Consider the following 27,212-nt stretch of genomic DNA (forward strand, 5'->3'; position numbering starts at 1 on the left):
TTTTATATGCTCATAAGAAGAGTCTATTATAGCTCCATCATTGCTCAAAGTAAAAAAAATTAAATAAAATAAAATCATACTTTATTATGTTAGTTTTAATAAAAATAAAAAAAATCTCTGGCATTTCTTCACAAGTTCTTTTAAATGTAACTTTGTATTTAAGAAACACGTGCCCTTTAGTCATTATTTGGGTAGCGCGCACATATTCTGAATGCCTTCGGCAGAATTCAAATGAGCCATTTTAATCTAGATTAATCTAGATTAATTCCAAGATTACAGTGAGATTAATCTAGATTAAAAAAATGTATCTATGCCCACCACTAATATATATATATATATATATATATATGTATGAAATAATAATACCACAGCAGTTTAACTGTTTAATATATACATACAGTATATATACTTATATAAGTGTATATATATTGGACTCCCAACAAGCCTCTCCCACATCTACATAAAAGCAATGTCTTAATAAATAGTCATAACATCTGCTACACAGCTGCAAGGACAAGTGTCTACATTTCTTTTATCCTTGATAGGATCAGTCTTACAGGAAAGTTTTCCTCAAAATCTGTCTTCACTATTAGGTGAGGAATCTGAAATTATGGTTGAGGCTCTAGTCATGTGTCCTCTCTCAAATCTAGATAAAAGCAATGTCTTAATAAAATAGAGTCGGCCATAACAGCTACAAAAGACAAGTGTCCACATTCTTTTCTTCTTTTATAGAATCAGCCTTATGAGGAACGTTCTTTTTCAGACCATTTGGTAAGGAAGCTGAAATTATGGTTGAGGCTCTATTCATATTTAAATATTTGTGCGGAAATAGAGCATGATCCCTCCCTTATGTTTTTTTCCTGTGCTCCTAGATGAAGTAATTGGATCTCAGCTTGATAGAAAAGAAAACAAAAGAGAAAATTGGCAAGATTTTTGTTTTGTTTCTGCAAACCATGTCTCCATGGTACACTCGGCATTCACTTATTTCGTTTTTTTATATATTTTTTTTTTTTCTATAAAGGGGCTTGAGTTTTTCAAAATCAAAATCTTGTTGTCCCCCAAGCAGCACATCAAAGGAAGACATGAGAGAACAGTATCTAAATTGGCCCCTAAAAAAAAGCAGTGAGAGGGTTTTGAATAGCTGTAGTTTTTCTTCAGTCTTAAACAGAACACACTGTACTGTAAGTTCAGCCACAGACCAGGCACATATTATGAAGTCTATGAAATTCAACCCTGTGTTTATGTAGTAGTCTCAGGTTATATTTACCAGGGATGTGTGCCATTCAGAATCAACTGATAATGCCCTTTCAATTTCAGTTTCATTTTTGAATTTGAATCGAGGTACCAAATACGATGCAGAATTGCAATTTGAATGTAAGGAAGTAGAATTAGAAGTAGAAAAGTGCCTCTATTATGCTTTTTTCGGGATATTACCATCCATATATGTGACCCTGGACCACAAAACCAGTCATAAGCCAACAAAACATTCTATGGGTCAAAATAATTGATTTTTCTTTATGCCAAAAATCATTAGGATATTAAGTAAAGATCATGATCCATGAAGATATTTTGTAAATTTCCTACCTTAAATATATCAAAAATGTATTTTTGTGAGTGGATGCAGCAGAATCGCCAACAGAAATGGACAACTTTAAAGGCGATATTCTCAATGTTTTGATTTATTTGCTCCCTCAGATTACAGATTAGTTGTATCTCTGTTGTCCTATCCTAACAAACCATACATCAATGGAAAGCTTATTTATTCAGCTTTCAGATGATGTATAAATCTCAATAAAAAAAAAAAAAGACCCATAAGACTGGTTTTGTGGTCCAGGGTCACATATTGTGCTATATAAAGCTCTACAAACTTCCAAAGATCAAATTGCATGATAAATGGAGTTATTGTCTCCCAAAAGAATGAACCAATTTTGAACTGCCTGAAATGAGTCGTCAGTAATTCCATTCTTACGTTCTGCTTGAAGCTACATAGGTTTGTAACACATTTGACCTGCTTTCAAAAACTGCAGTAGTAGCTGAGGCCTGAGTTTGGTTTGTGTTAATGTGTCTCAGCACTCGGTGACCCCGCTCTGTGACTTTACGTGGTCTTCCGCTTCTTGGCTGAGAGGCTGCTGTTCCTAAACAGTTTCCACTCTCCAATAACACCACTTACAGTTGACCGTGGGACATCTAGCAGGGATGAAATCTTCACTGCTTATTGCAAAGGTGGCATCGTATCACAAGCACCACTCTTGAATTCACTGAGCTCTTCAGAATGACCCATTTTTTCCCCCTAATGTTTGTAAATGCAGACTGCATGACTAGGTGCTTGATTTTATGCACTTCAATGGGTCTGATTGAAACACCTCAATTAAATAATTAAGAGACGTGTTCCAGTACTTTTATCCAAATAGTGTAGCATAATTGGGGACTTTAAAATGAAATTAATGTAATTTTTAACCAGATGATCCATCCATCCATCCATCCATTCATTGGACAGACAGACAGACAGACAGACAGACGGAAGGACTGATGGATGGGTGGATTTATGGATGGATAGATATTTGGATGGATGGACAGACAGATAGATGGATAGGTGGATAGACAGATACACATTGTATTAAACAAAATGTTGAAGTATAGAAAGACTGAAATAGTATTTCTTGTAAAACATACTCGAGAACACTTTACAATAAGGTTCATTAGTTAACATTAGTTATTGTGTTAACTAACATGAACATTTGTTACAGTATTTATTCATCTTTGTTAATGTTTGTTAGTAAAAATACAGCTGTTCTTTGTTTGTTCATGTTAGTTCACAGTGCATTTACTAATGTTAACAAATACAACCTTTGATTTTAATCACATATTAGTAAATGTTGAAGTTAACATTAAGTATTGTTCATTCTTAGTTCATGTTAACTAAAGTAGTTAACTAATGAACCTTATTGTAAAGTGTTACCACATACGCTAATATTTTTAAATATTTTTTACAGTGTACACTCTCAGAAAATAAAGTACATAATTGTACCTTTAGGGGTACAATGGCTTGCCACTGGGGCTGTACCCTCAAGGGTAGAAAAGAAACGGTACATATATGTACCTTTTAATGCTTTTTGACCCTCAAAAAGGTACATATATGTACCTAGAGGTCCAATAATAAGCCCTATGGGGTATGTTAGTGTAGATTGTACTTTGGTGGACAGAAATGGACTCCTACTGCACCCCTATTTCTGACAGTGTAGCTGCACAATAAGTGAACATGTTAATGCAGCTCAAAATAACAAAAGAAATCTTGTCATTTTGCCTGTGTAATGAGCACTGAAGGTGTCTTATGAACCTTTAAACTTTTGTTTACCACCAATTTAGAAGTGCTGAGGTGAAATAAAACCTCTGGAAAGAACAATTGGAATAAATCAACAAAAGATATGCCTGATCTTAAAGCTACGTGTGGGCTGCTTATTCTGAAGCCAACAGCATGTGCTTTCAGCAGATTAATCATGAGAGTGCACGGCCCGGACCCCTTCAAACATCAGCAAAGCTTCTTTTTAATGTTATTTGTAGCTGCATATATGTCTAATAGTTGTCTTATGTAATCGCTAAAGTGTCAGCATGCCTCAGCAGTTAGCCTTGGGTTCTCGCCGTCATCCAGTAGCACAAATCTAGTTCTGACAGGAGGAGGGAACACTGCCTGGTGGGAATTATCACACCTCACTGGTGTGGCTTGCTCCTCTTTCTGAGAGCTTAGTCAGACTATCCTCACACGAAGAAAAAACAAAACAAAAAAACAACACACAGACCTGACATGACCTGCACCCGACATCTAAATCCTAATCCTTTTTGCTGGGATTGTGCAGTATGCATTATTTAGCGCTACAGGGTCATTTAATCAGTATGAGTCTCACTTCAAGCTTCAGTGGATTGCAAAACGTAGTCGTTCACAGTTCTGTAAAAAAAAAAAAAAAAACTTAGGTAAAAACAGTGGCATTAGCAAAAATAAATACTGTAGAGGAAAAGTAGTCAAGGGATTTTCTTTTTTTTTTTTTTTTTTTTGTTGCAGATTAAGGTTGTTTATGAAGAAAACCTCATTTTGACAAAAATAAATGTCCTGCGCTTTTATTTATTTTATGATTATTATTTTTCAGTTTTTTTTTTTATGAAGAAAAAGGGCAAACGTTTTGGAAGGGGTAAATTTAAATCTCAAAAGATGCTTATGAAAAGGTAACCGGAGACTGAGGATAAAATAAATAAATTAAAAACAAATTATAGTGAAACCACACATGGAAAAATATTATGCATGAATTTAGGTTCATGGTTTATTCTGAATGTATTATTAACATTAACAACAGCAACACCAATAATAATACTAATAATAATACTACAATATTAGCCAATATTCAAGATTTTGATACCGGTTTATGTAATAATTGTTGGTCGTGATTTGGCTCCTACATGTTTCATTTTATGAGTAAATGTAACTCTAGTAGAGTGTCTAAATGTTTTCATTGTTCTTAACTCATGCATCAAGTGGCGTTTTGGAAATACTTTGCGGAGTTTAAAATAAGGGCTTATAAAAGACACCTAATTATACACCAATTTTAAGGGCCACATCAACATGGCATTAAAAATGTCACTTAGCAAATTTAGAAAGAGACACTATTAACATAGCCATCAAAATAAACTTGAAATATCATGAAAGGGGCGGTGTACTAAAACTATTTCTTTTCCAATCTGAGGAAAGCAATAAATCGTTTCTTAATGGATTTTTATTTTATTTTTTTTATCACGGCTAATTGTGCAAGCTCTTGTTATCAAAAGCTAGCCAATTGTTTTACGAAGGAATTGTTGAAGTCTCACTTTTTTCAGCTGCTGGAAAGATAGGAAAAAAAAAAAAGAACAGCCAAAGGGCTTTAAAACCATTTAAATGGTTCACTTGAATGGTTCATTTTAGTGGTGTGAGCAAGTGGCTTCGATTTCCTCTGCGCTTTGTCTGTTCTCTCGTGCTTTTAGAGTTTAGGATGATTGCAATTTAGCTTCAATTGTTACCTTAGCCCTGGTCTAGACTGTCGCATTTAATATTAGGCTTTGTCAAATTGCAGAATTACAAGTAATGCCAAGTGTGCTTAATCAGTGGATATTTTTCCCCCTTTTTTCTGTTTTACCCTTTGGGCAAAAAACCTGTTGTAGCAAATTAGCTCAAAAAGGAAATATGAATAATTAATTATAACTTGTTATAATTCATTATAAATATTTGGACCAGTTAATATAATTAATTTGATATAGCTGAATTAATATCACCATCAATTATTCTGTTCGTCCAGCGAACACTCAGTATTGATCGTCTATCAATTCTCTGAAAGGATATTTTTCGTGGCCACATAAAAATAACTCTTTCTTAGCATGTAGCTGTGATTGCACCGTTAAAGGGACGTTGATTTACAAGCAGTGACCAGAATCAAACTCACATGAGTAATAATGTGCACAAAAGTTTTATTTAACTTTATCACGAACACAAAACTAATCTAAACAAACACATACACACAATCTTGCGCACATGGGTAAAATGGAAAGTGAAAGTAAGTGGAAACGAAAACAGAAACAGGAAAATGAAGCTATGGAAAGAGTCATTTAACCATCTGAACAGAACTATCAGTTTCTTATTGCAAAGCAAATTGTTAACAAGGGGTCTACAGCTTATACTTAACCTCGGTTTAGTTAGGTAAATGTACGCTACTTGCAATGCCTTAGCCGTTGAACGAGCGTCCCGTTGCAGCCTCAGGAGAAAGTCTTGATGGTTCAGCTAGTCGATGGTTTTGAAGTTGCAATCAATTTCTTCTGTGTTGCATAAAGAAGTGATGATGAACTTGCAATGTTAGCCTGACTCACTCGTTGTCGAGGAAGTTACAATAGTTGAAGCCCCTCCGGCTGTGCACCGGGGGAAAGGTCCTGTGGTCAGACTGGATGTCTTCAGTCTTTTCACACAAACAGCAACCAGAAGAAGAAGGAAGAAGAGGGGAGGTCACTCCGACAGCGCTCTTTTACTTCTGTTGAGGTCACACCTCCAGTGGGGCAGTGAGCCAATGGAAACCTAAACTTTCAGTGGGAAAGTTTACAAACCTTTGTCTTTGAGCATGCTGATTTGCATGTGTAACAGGATTGGGTATTGAAGGAGAAACTGCAGATTCTTGTCATTTTTATATGTTGCATAGGTATCAACATATAACATAAATGATCATTCAGATCATTAAAATAGAAATTCATAAATACCAAACATGGTATAGGTGAGGTTACATGAACTAGTGGTTCCATCATAAAACATGCATAAAACAGTATACAATACAAAATAAACTATACAAGACAGTAATTACCATACACACAATGTCCTGGAGATATGCATGTTCATTCATAGAAGGTTTGCCTATGAATTAATGGAAATAAGTCCCTTTTTATGGTCCTTATGTGTCTTTCTTATGGCCTGTGCCTTCCACATTTACGTCGTAAACCAGTCTTATCTCGCTGGCGTGCCTTTGCTGCCGTGGTAACTAGGGGCCTATTCTACCCTTTTAGGGGGGTTGTCACAGGCATCTTGACAACTTGTTTTGTGGTTGTGTGAAGAGGGTTGCTGGGTTATTCATTAAATATAATGAATAAGTGTGTGTCTGATTGGTCCTGCCACTTAACTGTTGCAAAGCAGTAAATCCACCATTACTGGCATAAATAAATATTTTGTATGTGATTATTTTGCAGTATTCATGCTATATCAGCAGCACACCATTAGTCATTCTGAGCATATGTGCAGATATGAGCATATGTGCATGTAATATCGCTCATTTTGAAAAGAAAAACATACTTTATTATTAGTGACATTCAGATTTTCCAACTTTTTCATTCTTTAACACTTTTTAAAATTGAGAGATCCTCTTCCTCTTCCTTTTTTTGTAAAGACCAGTTTATATTGTGTGAGAAAATTAAGCATGATATTTAAAACAATGGCTTTTATATTGTCATTATACTAAAGCTAAAGCAATTTATTAAAATAATTACTTTGTGTTAAGTTAAAGTGTATCCTTTTCATCCCGCCTATTAGAGTGTTTTTTTTTTTATGGTTTTAATTAATTTCAAATTTATTAGTGAATCACGTCTGTAATGATGTGTAAATATTGTTTCAGAGCAGCTTAAAACAGCTGTAATTGCGGGGGTAGTTGTGAACACTCACTAACGTGGGATGTGACCTCACCTCAAAGAGGAACTTGGCAGGAGTGTCTGTGGAAAAAGCCACAGATGTATAATTGGCATACTGTAGTTCACTGTCCATTTGGCATGTTAATCAGCCACGGTTCCTCTGTCCACTTCATTCTGTCATGTCAGCCATACGGGCTGACTGCAATGGTCAATTACTTGGTATCCCCTGCAGTGCATCGTGTATGGCGGTGTAATAAGTCACATGCTTCATTTGGGCATTTAATGAAGGCTGACTGAAAAACAACTGAGTTTAGATCAATTATGTTTAGAATGGCATATACAGCTTCTTGCTCTTTAATTGAAGCTTGAGTTTAGTCTGACATTTATTGTAAGTGAGTGTATTTGCAGTAGATGTACATATGTGATGTATTAGGTGTGTTTATGTATCTGTATCTAATGCAATGACAAAATTAGCTGTAAATCTATAGAACTGAATGTGGGTGAGGCTTAAGCCAGAAGTCTGACTGTGAAAACTGAAAGTCAATATTTAGATTATTCCATTTATAGTTTCCAATAATAATAATAATAGTAATAATTTGTTAAACAATTAATTAATTATTCTTTTTAGTACAACCTTTATTTAAAATTTGTCACAGACTGCATTTCCATTCATCCATCCTGGCAAGTTACCACGCACACCTGGAACTCATATAGCCTTCGTCACCAGCACTACTATAGAGCACACACACTCCCTCAGTGAGGTTCTGTCTGATGCTACTGACTACTTGCCTTGCTACTTACCTGCTTAATGTTCCTGACTACCTTGCTAGCTACCGCTGTTACCTCATCCAAGTCATCTTTCAGTTATCCCTCATGTGTGTGTGCTCCAACGAATCTGTGAGACAAAGACTTAACAGTATAGTCTATCTCATCTGCTAATGATCTCAAGTATAATCTCTTACCTGTTTATGCCTTGTTTTCCTGCCATATCTGCAAATAAACCTACCTGTTTGAGTTTTACCTCAGCTCTGGTCATTACGTCCAAGACTGACCGTGACAGAAGGTCAGACCAAACAAGATGAGCATGAGGATTTTCAAATCACTCCCCCAAAGATCTTCTCCTCTCCCTTTCACAAGATGGCCATCCCCTGGAAGAATATGTGGAGAAGTTCCTCGAGCTCTGCCACCTGGTGTCCTGGAGCGATGGCACTCTAAAGAGCTGTTTTTGGAGTGGGCTGGATAAACACCTGCTTTTAGCCAGCAGAAGCTTCCACCTGCATGCTTGCACAGTACATGGATTATATGCTGTGGCTGTGTGACTCGCCATTCAAAGTTGGAGATATAGAAGATGAGGACATCACCACTCAGCCACAGTGTCCGTCCTGGAGCTCAAGCCTGAACTAGTGTTTGTCCTGGAGCTCGAAGATGCACTCACCATGAGCATGAAACATAAGCTAGAGCCCACCGCAGACCCAGAGCCGAAGCCTGCCAAGTCTGACCAGGTGTGTGAGCCAGTATTGATGTTCATCCCTGAGGGAGTGCTGGTGGTGGAGTTTGCCATCGTGGGGTGGAGTTCCATTCATCCTCATACCCCTGAAGTCTGTACCTCATCATGTGAACTCCTTGATTCCCTGACTCCCTCCTATATTTAAGCCTTGTAAACCATTGGTCCAGTCCAGTCCCAAGTCGTCTTTTTTGCCATCGGCGCTGCCCAGTTCCAAGTAATCCAAGTCGTCGCAGGCCAAGCTCAGCTCCAAGCTGTCACTGGTCAAGCCCAGCTCCAAGTCTTTGTTGCCCATCCTCAAGTCTCCTTCATTTCCCTCTCCCTCCTCCGCTGCCAAACATACCTGGTCCTCTGCTTCACCTCTGCTGTCTCCCTTCAGCCCTTTGGCTCGTCCAGTGGTTCCACTGTTCTGCTTGTATCTGCCTTGGGCAACCCAGTGGTTAACTCCCCCTTAGTGTGTGGATCCCTCAGCTCCACCTCTAACCTTCGAGCCCCGGGCTCCACCTTGGCTCAATGCTCCCTCGGCTCCACTGTGGTCCGTCATCCCTCAGGCTTCGCTAGGCTCCACCGTCCTTGCGGCTCCACCGTTCCTTTGGTTTTCTGTGACTCCACCGTTGTCCTCACTCTCACTGGCTCCACCCCGTCTCCGCCTCAATCCCGCAAGCCTGCGGTTACGCCTCAACCCTCCAGTGTCACCCCGGATGTTCGGCTCTGCCTGGGTCTCCACCTCTATCAACTCCACTTTAGTCTGGCAGGCTCCTAGCTCCTCCTTGGCTCTTCCCTTCAATCGGTTCTACTGTGGTCCTTTTTCTTGGTAACGCTCTGGATCACATTATGGCCCCTCACTCCTTCAACTCTTCCCTGGCTCCTTCCTCCCTCCACTCCCCTTTGGAATGTTCTGACAGCCCTCTCCTGTTTAGTGACAAAATTAAATTAAAACGCTAAATAAATAAGGTAGGTTTAAAACATCAACATAGACATTGAAAAGGTTGAAAATATTTGAACTTTTTAACAAATGTATAAATAATTGTATGAATAATAAAATGATATAAAATCTGTATTGTTTAATTTATATAATTATTATTATTATTTCATGAATAAAACTGCATTTTTATATAATTTATTGCTCATAAAATTATGTTATTACAACCTTTATTTAAAATAAAGCTAAAAAACGATTGAATTAGTGAGTGAGTCAATGAATAGGGTAGGATTAAAACATTAACAGACACTGAAAAAAAGTTGAAAATATGTGTGCACGTAAATACTATTGATCATTTCATATTTTCAATCATAACATTCACACATCCACCATTGCATTGTAATTCCAAATGTTTGTTTTTTTATCTTTTTGTTAGAATTCATTATTCTTTTTGTCAATATTTGTGCCTTTTTGAGGTTAGGCTTCATGCACATCCCTATGATGCATGGCTGTGTGTGAGAGAGAATGTGTAACTGAGAAAGAGAAAGCAAAGAGAGTGGCATCAATAGCCATTTTGTTGCCATATTCTTTGCAGCTTTGAATTCTTCAGAGCATTTATATGGAACGTCACAATGCAATGTTCCTTTATGTGCCACAGCACACAGGTCTAGTCGAAACCTCATCTCTCGCTCTCTTTCTTCCCTAGAATGCATGCTGGGATGGAATGATGAATTAGAAGGCACCTATATAACTACACCTGCTCACCCGCTCCATATATCATAGCTTTCTGGTGCAGTTACAGGAAGCGTCTTATCTGCCTTCCATGTAGTTCTCTCTCCCCATAAAGTATTCTTACACTGCTCTGCATAGCTGCCCACTCACCTCCTCACCATTGATTTTTTTTTTGGGGCTGTGTTCACCTGCCTCGGAGTGCCAGAGTAATGCATTGATTCAGCAGCACTCTCCTAGTGGAAAGGCCATGGAGTATCTATGGCAACAGCGAACCCAAAGCTCTTCATAGCAGTGACAATTTTCTTCAGCTTTAGTTCCTCCTCTGGCTCTCCGTGTCTCTTTCCCCGTGTATTTCTGCGTCCCGTCCAATATGTCAGCTGGCTCTCCCGTCTCCCGGTCTCGCTGCCAAATTCTCAGCCTCGTGGGATTTAATGGGCTCATCAAATGCCAGAATACCTGTTGCTGTCTGCTCACAAAACCTACCGCCATCATTAAGATCAAATGACGGTTCCACCCGGAGGGATCACAATGCTGAACATTAAGAAGGTAAAAGAGGTCTTTGATGAGAACACCCCCTCCAAACTCGTACCCTTAAAGCAATATCCAGTTGGCTGGTGGTCGAGGCATAATAGGCTATGGAGTGGATGTGGAAAGTCTGTAAAAAAGTAGTAATTAGATCTTTCAGGGCTCCAGAGAGAGATGGGCAGGATGATGGAAATCAAAACTTGGGTTAGGCGCGTATATCTCCTCCCCATTATGGCCACGTTTCGTGAGGTATACTTCCATTAAAGACATGAATCTACCTGTAAATGATCAAATGAAGAAAGATTAGAGCTCTTACGCATTGTAGCACCTGCTCACCAATCCATTTACTCAGACCAATTACGCCCATAAAAAGTCGAGGAATCTAATAGAAAAGTACGGTTCCCTTGTTCTTCCTGGCTCCAGGAGCCATTACAAGAATGGAGGTTGTTAGATATTTATCACATTTCACAACACAGAGCAAGAGATCATTGGCTAAAAGGCATCTTTCTGAAAGCAAAATCCATTCGAGATGTCGAGTGCTCAGGTTATTCTATCCGTACCCTGTTGATTTTTCACCGAGTTTAAACTCATTATGCTACCCGAGGGGAGCTCGGAGCACTGTGCGGTTGATAAATTCAGCCTCTTCTCCAAGGCTTTTCTCTCCATCTCCACCGCGCCACTCTGGCAGGTGGAGGGAAAACGCGCAAAGTTCTGGGGCCGAGCAGTTTTTCCTGCCCTACGCTGTCAGAAAACGAGCAAGAGATCTTTTTTTACATCAAAGAAGATAGATCGCTTTGGCTACGTAACCCAACCTGATCAAGCTAGTGTCCCGTGTGTTTTGGAATACAAATGAAGCGGCCACGCCATCCAGAGATGGTTTACCTCTGGCCTGCAAGGACAGAATGTGATTTCAAAGTCGTTTGCGATTTTTTTTTTTTTAAAGACAGCCTGCAGAGAATTCCAGAACCAGACGGATCTGCTTGACCTTGCGTCAGATGAGAAAAACACAGGCTCCGCTGCGCTTCCTGTCGCATTTTGTCCGGAAATTTATTCATCAAATGTGAAAATGAGCTGAACTCCTCCCACTGCCTTCTCACTTTCACTGCGCTGACATATTGGGATATCAGCGGGGCCGAGCGCAGCGGATACAGGTGGCAAACGCTCATTGATCAGTTGGTTCACCAGGGTCAGAGAAATCTAGAGGGGCCAATGCAAAAAGCTCTCTTATTACTCACTATTCTTATGAGTCAGGGTAATTTAGCTCTGAAAACACAACACAACAAGTGCCAAATTCCCGGTGCATGTATAGGCTGGTTTGTGTGAGAGAGAGTAAAATTTTATTTTATTTTATTTTATTTTATTTTATTTAATAATGTATATTTAATAATATTACATACATTTCAGAGTGATTATTCTTTTAATTCTTTTAAATATATTATATATAATACATATTTAATAATAATAATAATAAAATAGATTTAATTATCTGCTGTAATGACAAACATTGTTTATTTGTTAAAATAATAAATATAAACAATATTTTCAGGTTAGCAAATAATTTTTAATCACTGTAATATTTAATATATTATATTTATATGTAGTTTCAAAGCACTTACTTAGCTTGATTTTTTAAATATAATAATAATGATGATAATGATTTGAAACAACAAAAATATAATGTATTAAATATTACAGTGATTAAAAATATTTGCAAACCTAAACATATTGTAATAATAATAATAATAATAAAAATAATAATAATTATTATTATTATTACATGGTGATATTCAGTCAACACATCTCAGTCTCGATAATATACTCAAAGTCGAAATGACTAAGGAAACATTTGCTAATATAAACATATTGTAATAATAATAATAATAATAATTATTATTATTATTATTATTATTATTTATTAATACTATTAATTATTTATTATTTAATTAATATTTTTTTTTATTCTTTTTTCCTTTTGTAACTTGGGTTGAACACCCATTGCAGCCAAGTAATCTGAAAATGTTTAAACTGATTATTTACTCAAAGTACATTAAATATCTAAAAAATTATTAAGAAAAAAAAAAAAAAAAAAAAAACTTTCAGCATTAATTTGTTGATAAAAGTTGTTCCTTAAAATCACTGCAGCATTCACAGTGCTGCTTCATTTCATGTTGAGTGAATTCATTGAGGATATATCATACAAAACATCTTGGTGAGGGTTACCATTTCAGCACCACGGACAAGGCCAGAAAGAGGCAGCCCAACTGTGCTGTTTTGCTGGTGCCAGGAGCCTGCTAGGAGCCAGTCGACCCCTGTGTGACAGCATAAACAAGATTTAGTAGGAGCTCAATATATGCCATGCTGCCAGTGTCTCTCCACCAGTCATGTGTAATTAAAAAAGTCTCTCTGTGTGCTGAAGGATCCATGCTTTTCTAAAATAACTGGGTAGTGAGGAAGTCTTATCGTCATATAACTTTCTGATCAGCACTTCTATTAGAGGCTGCTTCATTTGAAATAATATTGCAGTTGTGGCAGAACGATACCTTTTGTGAAATGCTTTGATTTTTGTGTAAAAAAAAATCATCTTTAAAGCAATATTACACCCTGTTTCCTTAGTCATTTCGACTTGGAGTATATAGTCGAGAGTGAGATGTGTTGACTGAATATCACCATAGAGTTCGCCCCTGATTCAGTCTCAGTGTTTAGCCAAGGGAGCTGAGAGCTGCAGCTTCAGAAACCCGTTTATGGTCGCAAAGGACGCTTTTAATTTCAGAACTCTCTTCTCTCCCAGATTCATTACAGTTTGATGATATCAAATGATTGCCCCCCACTCCAAAAACAATAGGCTGCTGACTCCCCGTGGCATCAGATCCAAATCTGATGTCTCACTCCTGCAGAAATCGATATGAGTCACTTTGCTGGAACATGTCTGACTCTAACCCATATTCTTTTTGAACAAGAAAGATGCTCTCTGGTTTCATTCAGAGTTACGATGAAAGACACTGAGTGGAAAACTATTCCAGAAAAACTCAAAAATCCGGCTCACTGTTCCTTAGGATTCATTTGCACTTCTTTTACTACATACTATATGCCTGATACAGAGCGGACACTTTTTCAAGTTCTGACTATTCCGGCAAATAAACAAGACTGCCCCACCTTTTGGCTGCCTATGGATCACCCTATCTCTGCCAGCCTGACTCTTATTGGTTTCATACATTTTAATAAGATGCCAGCGTTGCGTTTTCCCGTGTTAAATGTGTCAGATCCTCTTTCTGTCTTATCATTTTCTTATTTAAATCTGACATGGCTGAATGCGCAGCGCTATACAGAGAGGCAACAGTCTTTAAGGTGATTTATCACGCAGCAAAAGCAAACTCAGCCAAAGGAAGGTGAGGACAACAGAACAAAAGACACACGACAACAGTCTGAATGGAGAGATTTCTTTCACTCTGCAGAACGACTCTACTCTCTTGCAAGTACAATGTGACTCGACTGCTGCACATTCAGCTGCCATTTTTCAAAACGGCTCTCAGCCTTCTGCAGTTGATGCACCAGGTGGTTTTGGAAGGATATTTGGTTATATGACAGCTACCATGGCGGGGTGACTACATCCCCCACCCACCTTCATCCTCATACAACCCTGGGCACACACGGGACAGGCTTTATGCAGTGCTGGAAGCAAGCAGTAATCACAAATGGAAGCATTATCATTTTGATTAATGCAGCGGTGGATTACAACTTGCCCCTTTCACTAATCACCCAGTCTGTGTCTGTGTACCCACCGTGCCTTTGCCCCAGGCCTGCCATCCACAGTACCCGTTAGAGAGCACCAGGTTGTGGTCGGGAGTTCTCGTCTACTTCGGATAATTTCTTCAATATTTCAGATTTTTTTGTTGTGCGTGTATATATATATATATATATATATATATATATATATATATATATATATATATATATATACATACAAATATAGATACATACATATATATATATATATGTATGTATGTATATTTGTATATATATATATTAGGGCTGTCAAACGATTAATCGCATTCCAAAATAAAAGTTTGTGTTTACATAATATATGTGTGTGTATGGAGTATAATTATTTTCTATATATAAATACACACACATGCATATATATTTAAGAAAAATGTGTTATTTATATGTAAAATATTTATATATAATATAAATTATATATAATATAAATATATATACACAGTATATACATGCAAATATTTCTTAAATATATACATGCATGTGTGTGTATTTATATATAGAAAATAATTATACACCGTACACACACATATATTATGTAAAAACAAACTTTTATTTTGGATGCGATTAATCGCGATTAATCGTTTGACAGCCCTAATATATATATATATATATATATATATATAAATAAAGATATACAAACATTTCTGTTTAAAAATCGATGTTCTTTTGAACATTCTCGGCAGCATAGACACTTTACAAAAATGTATTGTGGTTTCCACAAAAATATTAAGCAGCACAACTATATTCAACTGTGAAAATAATAAGAAATGTTTCATCAGCAACCAAATCACCATATTATAATGATTTCTGAAGGATCATGTGACACTGAAGACTAGAGTAATGATAATGAAAATTCAGCTTAGCCATCACAATAATAAATTATATTGATATATATTATATGAAAATATAAAAAAAATAAAAAAAAACTATTTTAAATTGTAATAATATTTCACTATGTTATTGAATTTTTTATCAAATGCAGCCTTGATGAGCATTAGAGATTTCATTCAAAAACATTTGAAATATATAATCGACCCCAGCCTGAATTTGACATGAAAATATAAAAATGCCACTGGATAGCAATTTAAAGCCATTAACCATTATTACATGACCAGTTAGCACATTAACAGCCCTAAAATACCAAAACTATAACTAAAATAAAAAATAAAAATCTGAAATTAGAAAATAGTGCTAGAGTGAAAACGGTAACACTTTACCAATAAGTTTCATTAGTTAATGTATCAACTAACATGAACTAACAATGAGCAATACATTTATTACAGTATTTATTAATCTTTGTTAGTAAGTTAATAAAAATCCAGCAGTTCATTGTTGTAAATGTTGTTCACAGTGCATTAACTAATGCTAACAAATACAACCTTTAATTTTAATAATGTTTTAGTAAATGTTGAAATGAATATTAACTAAGATTAATAAATGCTGAAGAAGTAGTGTTCCTTCACTCTCAGAAAAAAAGGTACAAAAGCTGTCACTGTGGCGGTACCTTTTCAAAAGGTACACCTTTGTACCTAAAGAGTGCATATTAGTCCCTCAAAGGTACATATTGGTACCATATTAGTACCTAAATGGTACATATTAGCATTTTAAAGGGTACTGTCCCAGTGACAGCTTTTGTACCTTTTTTTCTGAGAGTGTTCTTAGTTCATGTTAACTAAGGTAGTTAACTAATGAACCTTATTGTAAAGTGTTACCGTGAAAACTAAAGACAAGATAAATAACAAAACCAAGATGAATCGAAATATAAAACAGAAGCTACAATACAAAAGCCCTGCTCACAGCTGATATACCACCTGTAAGTTACCGCAATTAGCATTTGCTCAGCAGCAGGTACAGTTACAGAGTGCCTATTAGTGTGTGGTGTTTGTTATTTATAGCCTGCCCCTCTTTACGCCCTCCTGCTCTAAGGAAATGTACTCACAGAGGGATGAAAAGAGGAAGTCGGAGGGAGAAAGTGAGGGACTGCAGTGACCCCTGGGTGCCGGGAGCAGGGCCGCTTCTCAAAGCCTGCCGGAGGCGTATTGGTTATTACACCAGCGTCTGCCTGGCATGCAACACTACACTCGGGGGCGATGCCGGCACATGCTGTAGCCTTTCATCTGAAGCCTCTCTTCGTCTCCCCAAACATCTGGCCGCACGTTTGTCCTACATCTCGCCTGGAAAACGAACAATTTGCTTGCCAGTGGCTGCCTTTGAGTGACGGCAAAGACAACATATGGCGGGAAGATCTCACAAGCTTATTTAATGTGCTCACTACTGTACAGAACCAGACAGTTCGGACTGTCATCGCAAAAAGCTGTCATCTACAATAACTGTGGTGGTCGATACAATAGCATGTGTCATTACTACGGCCACCGTGATTTCAAGTGAGATTTGTGGATTGTGGCTTTTCGTCTATGGGCTTGAATTGTCCGAGGAGAGCGAGAGCTGTAATTGACATTGTTTGGAGCTCTTAGCAGATGTTTGAAGTTGAGGTGGTTAGCTGAATGTTAAGCTTTCATCATGCTTCCGTTGAAATGCTTTTAGTTGCAGTGGATGGAATGAATCACCGCTGAGGTCAGGCCAGTGATTCACTTTTAATGACAGCAGTGTGTTAATGTGAAAAGTGCATTAAAAACATTCAAAGGCTCATCCTGCACAAAATAGAGCATGTCAATTTACACTTGCTGTGTTTTTGAAAGGATATGAGACGGGATGACATGGAGCAAGATTAGCAAAGACGATTCTCGCCTTTGTGAATAATAATAAAAAAAGGTTACGGTGGATTTTTTTAAAAGGAATTCCATAGTTTATTTACAAGCATGTCATGTGATAAGATGTGACAGTCTATACTTTTTTAATGGTTGCAATTTATTTGATTTTTCATAGAATGAATTTCTTTCAGAAGTGTATGAAATGAAATGGTGCCAGAACCAATTTCTCATGTGCTGGATATGGGTTATCTCGGGATCATGAACAATTCGGCATGCCTGTTCAGTTTGCCTAGGACCCCAGGGAGTAGCTATTTGTAATGCCTAATAATAAAAAATAATAAAAAAAATAATAATAATAATAATAATAATAATAATAATAATATATATATATATATATATATATATATATATATATATATATATATATATATATATATATATATATATATATAATTGCAACATTTACGTAGGGTATGGGGTGTTTATTTATATTTATTTACATTTATATATAACATTTATATATTTAATATGCTGATTGGGTGCTGAAGAATCATTTCTTATTATTATCATAGTTGAAAACAGATGTGCTGCTTAATATTTTTGTGGAAACCATGCTACATTTTTTTTGTTTTCGGGATTTTTAGATGAATAGAAATTTCAACATCAACATCATTCATTTGAAATTGAAATCACACAATGTAAAAGTCTGTCACTTTTGATCAATTAAATGCCTCCTTGCTGAATAAGGGTATTAATTACCCGTTTTTTTTTTTTTTTTTAGGATTTCTAATCAAGCACTATAAACAGACTACCCGTTAAAAATGCTAACAGCCAATGGAATGCTTTTGAGTCCAAGGGAGGATTGATTCGACTGGTGGACCAATTTGCAGTGGCATCAATTTTATATTTAACTCTCTCAAAGGGATATTGAGGACATTAGTACAGTAAATTGCCTCTCATCAAGTGATTCAGAACATGCCATGGCTTGTGTGGAACCTGCCCAGCTGTGATGCTGCAATCACATGATTTAGATGACAGTTGGGGTCTTCCTACTGGTGATGGATGCCACAGCATTAATATTTCTTTATACAGCAGCTACTGTTGCATCTAGTAGTTGGATTGCATCACAAAATGTTAAAAGTGTGTTCAACGAAGTCTAAAGTGAGTGAATGAATTTTTTTTTTTGGTTTTGCTGCATAAGCAATGAAAGAGAATATTAAATGTGGAACTCTGAACTTTTTTTTCATTGGATATGAGTGTGGAAATTATTTGTTGGGCAATAAGACAGCCAAAAAATAAGCAATAATGTTGAAAGTTATGTCAGGCTGAGCCGACAAATAGAAGAAATCTGGATTCTGAAAATGTAATTATGATAAGGTAATGCACTTTTTATTGTAAAATTATTCAAATTGTTACACTTATTTACCAGATTGTGTGCCTTATGAGAGATGAGCATAGATGAATGAAGAGAGTATAGGCTCTCAGTGGGACAGTAAGCGCTGGCTTAGGGTTTCATTACACTGCAGGGGAGGGTCAGTTGTTTCTACTGATATAGATATAGACCTGTTTGCTGGAACACTGACATATTCCCAAGAGACCTATTAGTAAAAGCCCATTTCTGTGAGTATAGTGAGACTGTGGAAAGGATGTTTAACCAATTAGAAATGAGCTGGAGGAGTAAAATCACAGTCATGTGACCATTATATATATATATATATATATATATATATATATATATATATATATATATATATATATATATATATATATATACTGTATATATAACAATTTACAAAATTTATTTAATAGTTCCATCAAATTTCATCAAATTGAATGGAATGACAATAATTAATAATAATTTTATTGAATACATTGAACAATCCTTAATCAACTATTCAATTCAATTATGTAAGGATTATTCAACACATTAATGGAATTTTACTGCTAATTAAATTGCATAAATCTTTTTTTTTTTTTTTTTGGAGTGTATAATTTCATGCCAATAAAAAAAAAAAAAAAAAATTTTTTGAAAATGATTGACCAGTGTACGTTACACTAAAGAGTTTATCGATAGTACATTTCTAATTCACTTTAATTTGAAGCAGATGAATATGGAAATATTATATCAAAGTTTGAGACTCATTGTGATAAAAAAACAACAACAAAAAAAAAAAAACAGTTACAGACATTTCAACAAAATATATATAGCCTACAAAACATATTATATTATATACACAACACTCCCTGATCTCTGCTAGTTACCAACTGAGCATCTAAATGTCAGCATTCTTCATCAGATTAGATAAAAATCACAAGCTATGAGACTGAAATACCATTATGTGTTTTAAACAGAAGCACTTGGGAAAGATTTTCTAATGTCCCTTTAAAAAATATCTCCAGTAAGAGCGTTGCAGTTCCTTTACCTGCCGCAAGGGGCGTCTTTGCTCCACTTTTGAGGCGCTCACACATTCAGTTCCTCTCCGTACTGAGGGCAAGTGGAGATATCGGCATTTTATCAACCCGCGAACCCACAATCGTGAGGAACGAGGGTAAAAAACCCCTCTCTAGTCTTTTACCTTCATTGCGACACCTAAAGACTGCACCGGGATGTGTTTTTTTTTTCCCCCTGATGAGACGACGGATTGTGGATTAACATCAGTCTTAAAACTGCATTAGGGAAATCATGCTGTTTTACTCTGCGAAATAGTTGGACCGAATCATGTCGCTGTCACAAATGTTTCTTGCTTGAGCTTTTCCTTCGTTTGGATTGTATTTTCCCCCCCTCCTCCTGCCTTCATTAGTGGGAGACGCACTCTGGAAATGTAGGAAATGGCAAAGAGTGTTGGAAATAGAGCTTCATGGTAATTATGTGGATCGTTTTATCTATCTCGCGAGCTTCTTGTGTTGTTTGTTTGTAAACGAGACTGTCGTGTTTTGTTCATTATATAATTGAAAATTTAATTATTCTAACATGGAAGATGAGAAAGAGAAACTTGTGCATTTGACTGGATTGTAGGATATTAGGAAATAAAACTGCTCTAAATGTGAAATTATACAAAACAGTTACCTTATAATGCTCATAAACCGTGATCATCAGAAAGAAATGAACTGGGCTTGTGACGTGCTGTAACTTAAATAAGAATTTTAATACAATCTGCAACCCTTAAGGATCAATTGGCAAGAGTCAGGTGTATTTAAAGTGCAGCCTACACTAATGTGCTCTCCCGTCAACTTGTATATGAAAATTAATCTGTTTTGATTAAGGTGATTCTCATTTTACCCCTCTTAATTATAATTAATCCGACAAATTAGTCGAGCTTATATTAATTGACTGATAATGAGGTCTTGAAGGAACCTCTGACTCAGACAGCTTTGACGTCGTGAGTTTGTATGGAAACGCGCAAGTGCATCGCCTATTTACGGATTATTTTTTATTTTTTTTTGTTATTCGATGCGTGTCATTCTGAGTGATGGCATTTTTGGATATCATTGTGCAATAATACTGTACGGTCGAGAGTAGAGGGGTGATTTGGTGGGCAACTTGTGCAGATCTCAAGGCGTAATGATAGAAATGCCGGCGTGATGATCAAGCAAACTTGCCATTCATGGTAGACACGACTGCGTTTGTATCAACGGCTGAAAAATCGCCTTATTCGACGCTAGATGTTTGGACGAGACACGTTGAAGTTCGAGCGCTTTTTAAACATTTCTGTATTTTAAATAGTGCACTCAAAAATGAAAAATATCTTCATTTACTCTCATGTTGTACCAAATTAATGTGACTTGTTCTTCTGTGAAGCGGGAAATAAAATGTTAGTCAGAATGAGTCTAAGTCGCCATTCACTTTCATTGCGTCTTTTCTGCATACAATGAAAGTGAATGGTGACTGAATCTGTCATTCAGTTAAACGTCTTTTCTGTTTTACGGAAGAAAGTCATAAGAGTTTGGGACAACGTGAGGGTGAGTAAATGCTAATGATTTTCGTTTCGTTGAGGTGAACTGTTCCTTTCAACGTTAGATACCAAAATGATTTCATGACACCCCAACGTCAAAACTGGACGACTTATCTATTTTTTAGACCAGTGCTTCACATAAAACTTGTCAGTTGTCGAGGCATTTTGGTGAGTTCGGTTTAGCTAAAAATATTTCGAAGTAAAGACGTCGTCTTCGTATTCGAATATGGTGAAATATCGCTTCAGGGAAATACATATCGTAAAATAAAGGGCGTCTATATTGCCATGCATAGTTATATTGTCAAAAAACTAACCGTTCAGTGGGAAGCTTTTTTGTATTTCTCCAGCCTGTCTGAAAACCAGGTACCAAATGTGTACAGGGGAGGGAGCCAGTCCATAAATAATGTAGGTTTTGACTCTTCCTGCTAATATTGCTTCATGGCTTCTGATAAATGAAGACAGCCGCCCCCAAGGCCCATTTGTGTCTTCACACGAACACGTTTTATGTACTCCGCCATCCTCAAAGTTTTTTCTTATCCATTTGCTCCAAATTCTGTGTAAAGACGCAATGCCACATTCAAAGCAAAGTAAGCTCTGAGGTTCTGATGCTGCTTTGATGAAATGCAGCATCAGTGCAGCCTAAAACTTTGCTGATGTCATAACAACAAAGTTGATATTTGATCATTTTTATTAGCCTATTTCATATTTCTGTTCTTTGCACGTTTCTATATGCATGCATACTATATTTGTTACGCATTTCTGAAAATGTATTTTCTGCATAAATCCATTAATGGTGTCTTAAAATAGCGTGTAAATGCATTTTTTTTTTTCGTGGTACAGGCAGATGTGCTGCCTTAGCAGCGTAAAGATGGCAAATGTCTTTTAAGTCCTTTAAATGGATCCTTCACCCAAAAAATGTAAATTCTGTCATCATTTACTCCTCCCTTATGGTGTTCCAAACCTGTACGAGTTTCTTTCTTCTGTTGAACACAAAAGAAGATATTTCAAAAACTGTTGGTGACTAAACAGTTGATGTTAGCCATTGACTTCCATAGTAGGGAAAATAAATACTATGGAAGTCAATGGCTAACGTCAACTGTCTGGTGACATTCTTCAAAATATCTTCTTTTGTGTTCAACAGAAGAAACAAACTCATACAGATTTGGAACAACATACTGTAAGGGTGAGTAAATGATGACAGAATTTAATTTTTTGGGTGAACTATCCCTTTAAGCTTATAGTTGCTGTCACGATGCTTAATGGTGTCACACTAAAGTTTACACCGAGATTGGTTTGGAAAGTCTTTCCATTTACTGAGTTGACATTAAACCTTTGTCGGTTACATGGTGATTAATTACCAGGGCTTTGTTCTGCCTTTATTGATGCTCTTCATTATGTGATATGAGGATCGCTTCATAATCAGCAGGCAGAGCGTACGTCACTGTTCGAAAGCTTAAAGGGGAAAGTGATGTGTGAGAGTGTGTGTGTGCTGAGTGGTTGTCTCCACAATATTCTTACGTTTTTCAATGGCCATCTGGGAGTTGTGTTGGTTTATGGTCTGAAAGTAATATTGAGTCGTGACTCGTGATCGTGATGTCAACTGTCCGATTTAATTTCTTACAGTGTACGTTATGTATCTGCAGATATTGAAGGTCTGCTATTAAAACGCTGTGATTTCCCACTGAGATTTATAATCATCTAAGACTGAATAGTAGCTTTTCAGAGAATATCATAATTGCTATTGTATGCCTAGTTGTTTTGACAGAAGCCACCACCACAGTTAGAACTCCCTCTCTCTTTAAAGAGAGATGCAGCAAGATTGTATATGGCAGATAATGTGACGACATTGTCTGGTCACACTGTTTTTTTGCTCTTTACTTTTAAAGGTGCACTAAGTAAAAAAACAATTTTATACCTAAAGGAAAGAGGAGTACGTATGACAAATATGTTTAGAGAATGTAATACTTGCATGGGATGAAGACTTCAATCATATCAGTGTATTTCGAAAAAGAAAAAAAAAATACTCCACATAAGGGTGGTTCATTTTCATAATCTATGACTTAAAGATATTATATATATATATATATATATATATATATATATATATATATATATATATATATACACAACATCTTTAAGTCATAGATTATGTAATGCAGTGTATAATTTATTAAGGGGCGTATTTAATTGAAATTAATTTAAGTAAAGATTTATTAGTAGTGTTCTTAGCATTAATTTGTGGACCCAATATCAATGGACGAATAAAGATTAAGTAAATATTGATAAATATTTGTTTTAAACCAATTTCCAGTCTATTTTTCATGGTAAGATCACATGACCAGCTGAACTTTATCTCTGTAACTCCCATAATAAAAAGTTTTTAGTCCATATTCAACTCTTCAGACCATCTTATTCAACAATGATGTGTCTCAGATGCTTCCAAATCCTGCTGAACTCTCAACCACATTGGCACGAGTAGAATATTAATTCACAAATCGTGGGCCATTAAATGTGATTAAGGCGATGTGATTTGTCTCCCTGCATACATCCTGAGTGGAGCATGGCACCCGCTGTCTTTTAATCTGCTTTATTGTGCAGACGAATGCCTTTCTTTGACTGTCTTCGTGCTTGTTTTGTTTTTTTCTACTGCAAGAAAACGATTATTTTGCTGTAATCATTTAGACATGGCTGACATCGATGTTCGCAGCAAGCTGGAGTGAAGCGACAATGGTTGCCCTTTGAAGGATACGCAGTGCTGTGTGTTTCACATATCTGTGCTGTCAGGTTCAGGATTTGCAGTGCATTTGATGAGGAAGGCATTAGGCCCGCTAAAGCCTTGTTCACCTTTCATTATTCCCTCGTGCCTTGATCCTTCGGCACAATGCAGTTTACCAACTTTGTATAGATGTAAACTTGCGTAATGCTGCTAATCTGATCATTTGACATGTGTGCGCTCAAATAATTAGTTAAAAATGGCTATCAGACGGTTGTGACATTGAAGTCTAAAAGCGATTGTGAGCAACAAAACAGCATTTTCAAGTACACAAAAAACTCATCCTCATGTTAATCCAAACCCAAAAGACTTTCGCTCATTTTGGAAACACAAATAAATATATTTATTAGAAGATATCTGTCTCTCCATTGAATGTCAATTTCACCAAAACTCTGACACTTCAAAAAGTTTATAAAGACATTGTGAATGGTGCAGAATTAGCGTTGATATCGTGATGTGCGGATTTGTTATAGTCACATCTCAGGATGTGCGATGTATAGTTTAGGTATCATAGTAGTTGATCCGTACGGACCAGGTACCACGGTTTGAAATGTGTGATTCTTTGATTAATTGCATAGTTTAACCATCAGAGCGAAAGTTTTTATCTTTTGAATCTTTTACATGTGTTTTAGGTCTGGTCAGTTTAAACATTCAAGTGATTTTAAACCATTTGAGCGCAAGAGGAGGCGAAAGAGAATTCAATTCGGAACTTTTGCATGGGCACAGACAGGACACGAACACTGAATTTCGTTCTCTTCCACCCACGTCTATTTGTGCTTGAATGGACCCATGATTATCATTATATCAAAAAATCCCAATGTCCAAAAATCTTGCAGCCCTAATCATGATAGTGTCAAAATATGAACTGAGCGGTTTAATCCAAGTCTTCTGAAGAGACAGGATCACTTTATAAGATGAACACATTTAAATTATGCTTTGATTTGTATGTAAACATAGATCAACACACATACTTGGAGCACATAGAGTATGCTAAACGGAAGCTCAGACGTGCTTGTGTGACTTTTTATTTGTGTTTTGAAGATGAAGTCTTATGGGTTTGGAACAACATAAGAGTGAGTATTTGATGTCATAATTTTAATTAAAGCTGCAGTCGGCAAGTCTGGCAGATTGAGTGGACTTAACCAAAATTTGAAATGTTTACAACTCTAATGCCCCTCCCCCACTACCAGCGAGCACCCTCCCATCTGCGCTAATCCCTGGCTAATCTACCCATAGATAGCAATTACCGAGGAATTGGAAGCTTGTTAGTAGATTTTCTCTCCGCCATCACGCTTCGTACAATCCAACACACCTGCGAACTTCAGGCGTGTGCATGTGATATTGTAACGTGCGCGGGGGAGGGGGGATATGTGGCATGTGCACGAACTGTGATTGACAGTTAGATCTCACACAGCCCTGCGCTGATTGGATCAGAAGAACCGGGAGCGGTGGATTTTTGCAAAACAAATAACAGGCTCCAGGTGGAGGTAGAAGCGTGTTTTTTTTTCTAAAACCGGCTGATTTATGTTGTTCTGTCGGAGCATAGTGTCGGTTTCAGTGAATATGACTGCAGCTTTAACTAACCTGTTAATGGCCACAATTGACCCTTCGCAGGGAGTTTGATTGACAGGCGATCTGACCAATCATAATCCGCCATCCGCCGAATCCGCCATTTTTTTCCAACAAAGCAGTCAGGAGAGTTAGTAGGTTAACGTCGGTGATTTGAACTTGAAAAACGGTGTGTCTTTCCACAGTTGAAACAAACATTCCTTCTGATGTTCATTCATGTTTATTTGAGGCTATAAATTAACTAGAAGGAAGAGATGATCTGTTCATGAGCAGCTTTAACTGAGGCTCTACAGCGATCCGTCACGACACATTAAAGAGCCACAAAACGGTATTTTTTGTTTAAATTTCTTTAAAAAAGGACCAAATTTGAAAGTTGAGACTTTGTTTCATATCAAAAGTAACCTGCTCTGTCCTGTCTGTCAGTGCGTTGTCAGTGTCCTCTCTGCTCCGCGATGTATTTTTCACTGTGTGAGAACATGGTGTGGCGTGAGAGCGGCGTGGATGTCGGACATAGCAGCAGTAACTAAAGGGAGAGTTGTCTTTGCGAACGGTCAATTATGTGGTTTGTAAAGAAACAAATGTACTTTCGTTTAAAGACTGTTGAAAGTGCACTGCATGTAACAGACTCTCAAAAACCACAATCCTGAGAATCCATTAGCAATGTTCTGTTCATGACATTGTTCCACTTATGGGCTTTTTTTTATGGCAGACAGTTATTATGAGGCACAATGGGTTGCCATGTCTCTCTCTCTGATCCCCTTTTCAGAACGCACTTGGTTTGATCCATTGGAAATGCAGCTTTCATCATGGCTGAAGTGTTCTTCTGTTCTCCCGTGGTTAGCTCCGCCTTGTCCAAGAGCCTTGACCTTTCTCTGTCTGTGTGTGCGCAAACTGGCCACCATTTTCATGGTCCCTTAAGACTGCAACTTTTTTCTTCGGTGGGAAAGACATTCTCTTGGAGGCAGTGGAAGTCAAGCACAGTGTGTTCTGAGTGCAGAAAGTGCCAGACAAAGTTAAACTGTCTAAATGGACTGGTGCGTATGTTCCGGAGAAGAACACAGTTCTGGGAAGCAATTGGCTCCCACCCCCTGTCGTTATAGCAGTCAAAATTCCACTTCCCACCTCTCCATCGGCAGTGGAGTGTGAGGACGGTTTGGATCGATGGGCGCCTTGTCATTCTAAAGGTGTGATAGGTAGGCAGGCGTGTGTCCTCTCCCTCCCTCCGTCTCTGCCAGCTAAAGCTGGTGTTTACACTTGGACACCTGTCTACTCTTCACACTCGCTTCAGACAAAGGATTCAACGTAGGCTGTGAAACGCTTGCCAAATCCCAAAGCAAACCTTTTGTGAAGACTACATTTGCACAAACACTGCATGTGTTGCTATTAAGCGCCTTTTGTTTCATTCTAGTCTTTGTTAAATCAGGGTTCAGGTCAAGGTTGGATCTGTCCCCCCACCACACACACACATTTGAATGCTTCTTGATGTTTATCTTTGCCACATACTCATTGACCAGAGGCTAATGTGACATTTCTGTGGGATGAAGACCTAAATGTCCCACATGCAATA

The 27,212-nt window shown here is 37.2% G+C and overlaps 1 protein-coding gene across 7 annotated transcripts in view; it reads left to right on the forward strand.

Annotated features, from left to right (window-relative positions):
* The window catches only part of nlgn1 (neuroligin 1), a 299,196-nt gene that overhangs the window by 47,135 nt on the left and 224,849 nt on the right, over positions 1–27,212 (forward strand). For 4 of the 7 annotated variants that reach the window (XM_079856561.1, XM_079856566.1, XM_079856567.1 and 1 more), the window contains exon 1: positions 19,830–20,211. The exons of 2 other annotated variants lie outside the window; for them this stretch is intronic. The gene's annotated coding sequence lies outside the window, so the exon portion shown is untranslated. Of the gene's footprint in view, positions 1–19,829; positions 20,212–21,694; positions 21,709–27,212 lie in introns of those variants that run through there. One more of the 7 variants, XM_079856565.1, reaches the window with a different exon arrangement.

Source organism: Squalius cephalus, assembly GCF_949319135.1.
Source record: "Squalius cephalus genome assembly, chromosome: 22".
Taxonomy (NCBI): Eukaryota; Metazoa; Chordata; class Actinopteri; order Cypriniformes; family Leuciscidae; genus Squalius; species Squalius cephalus.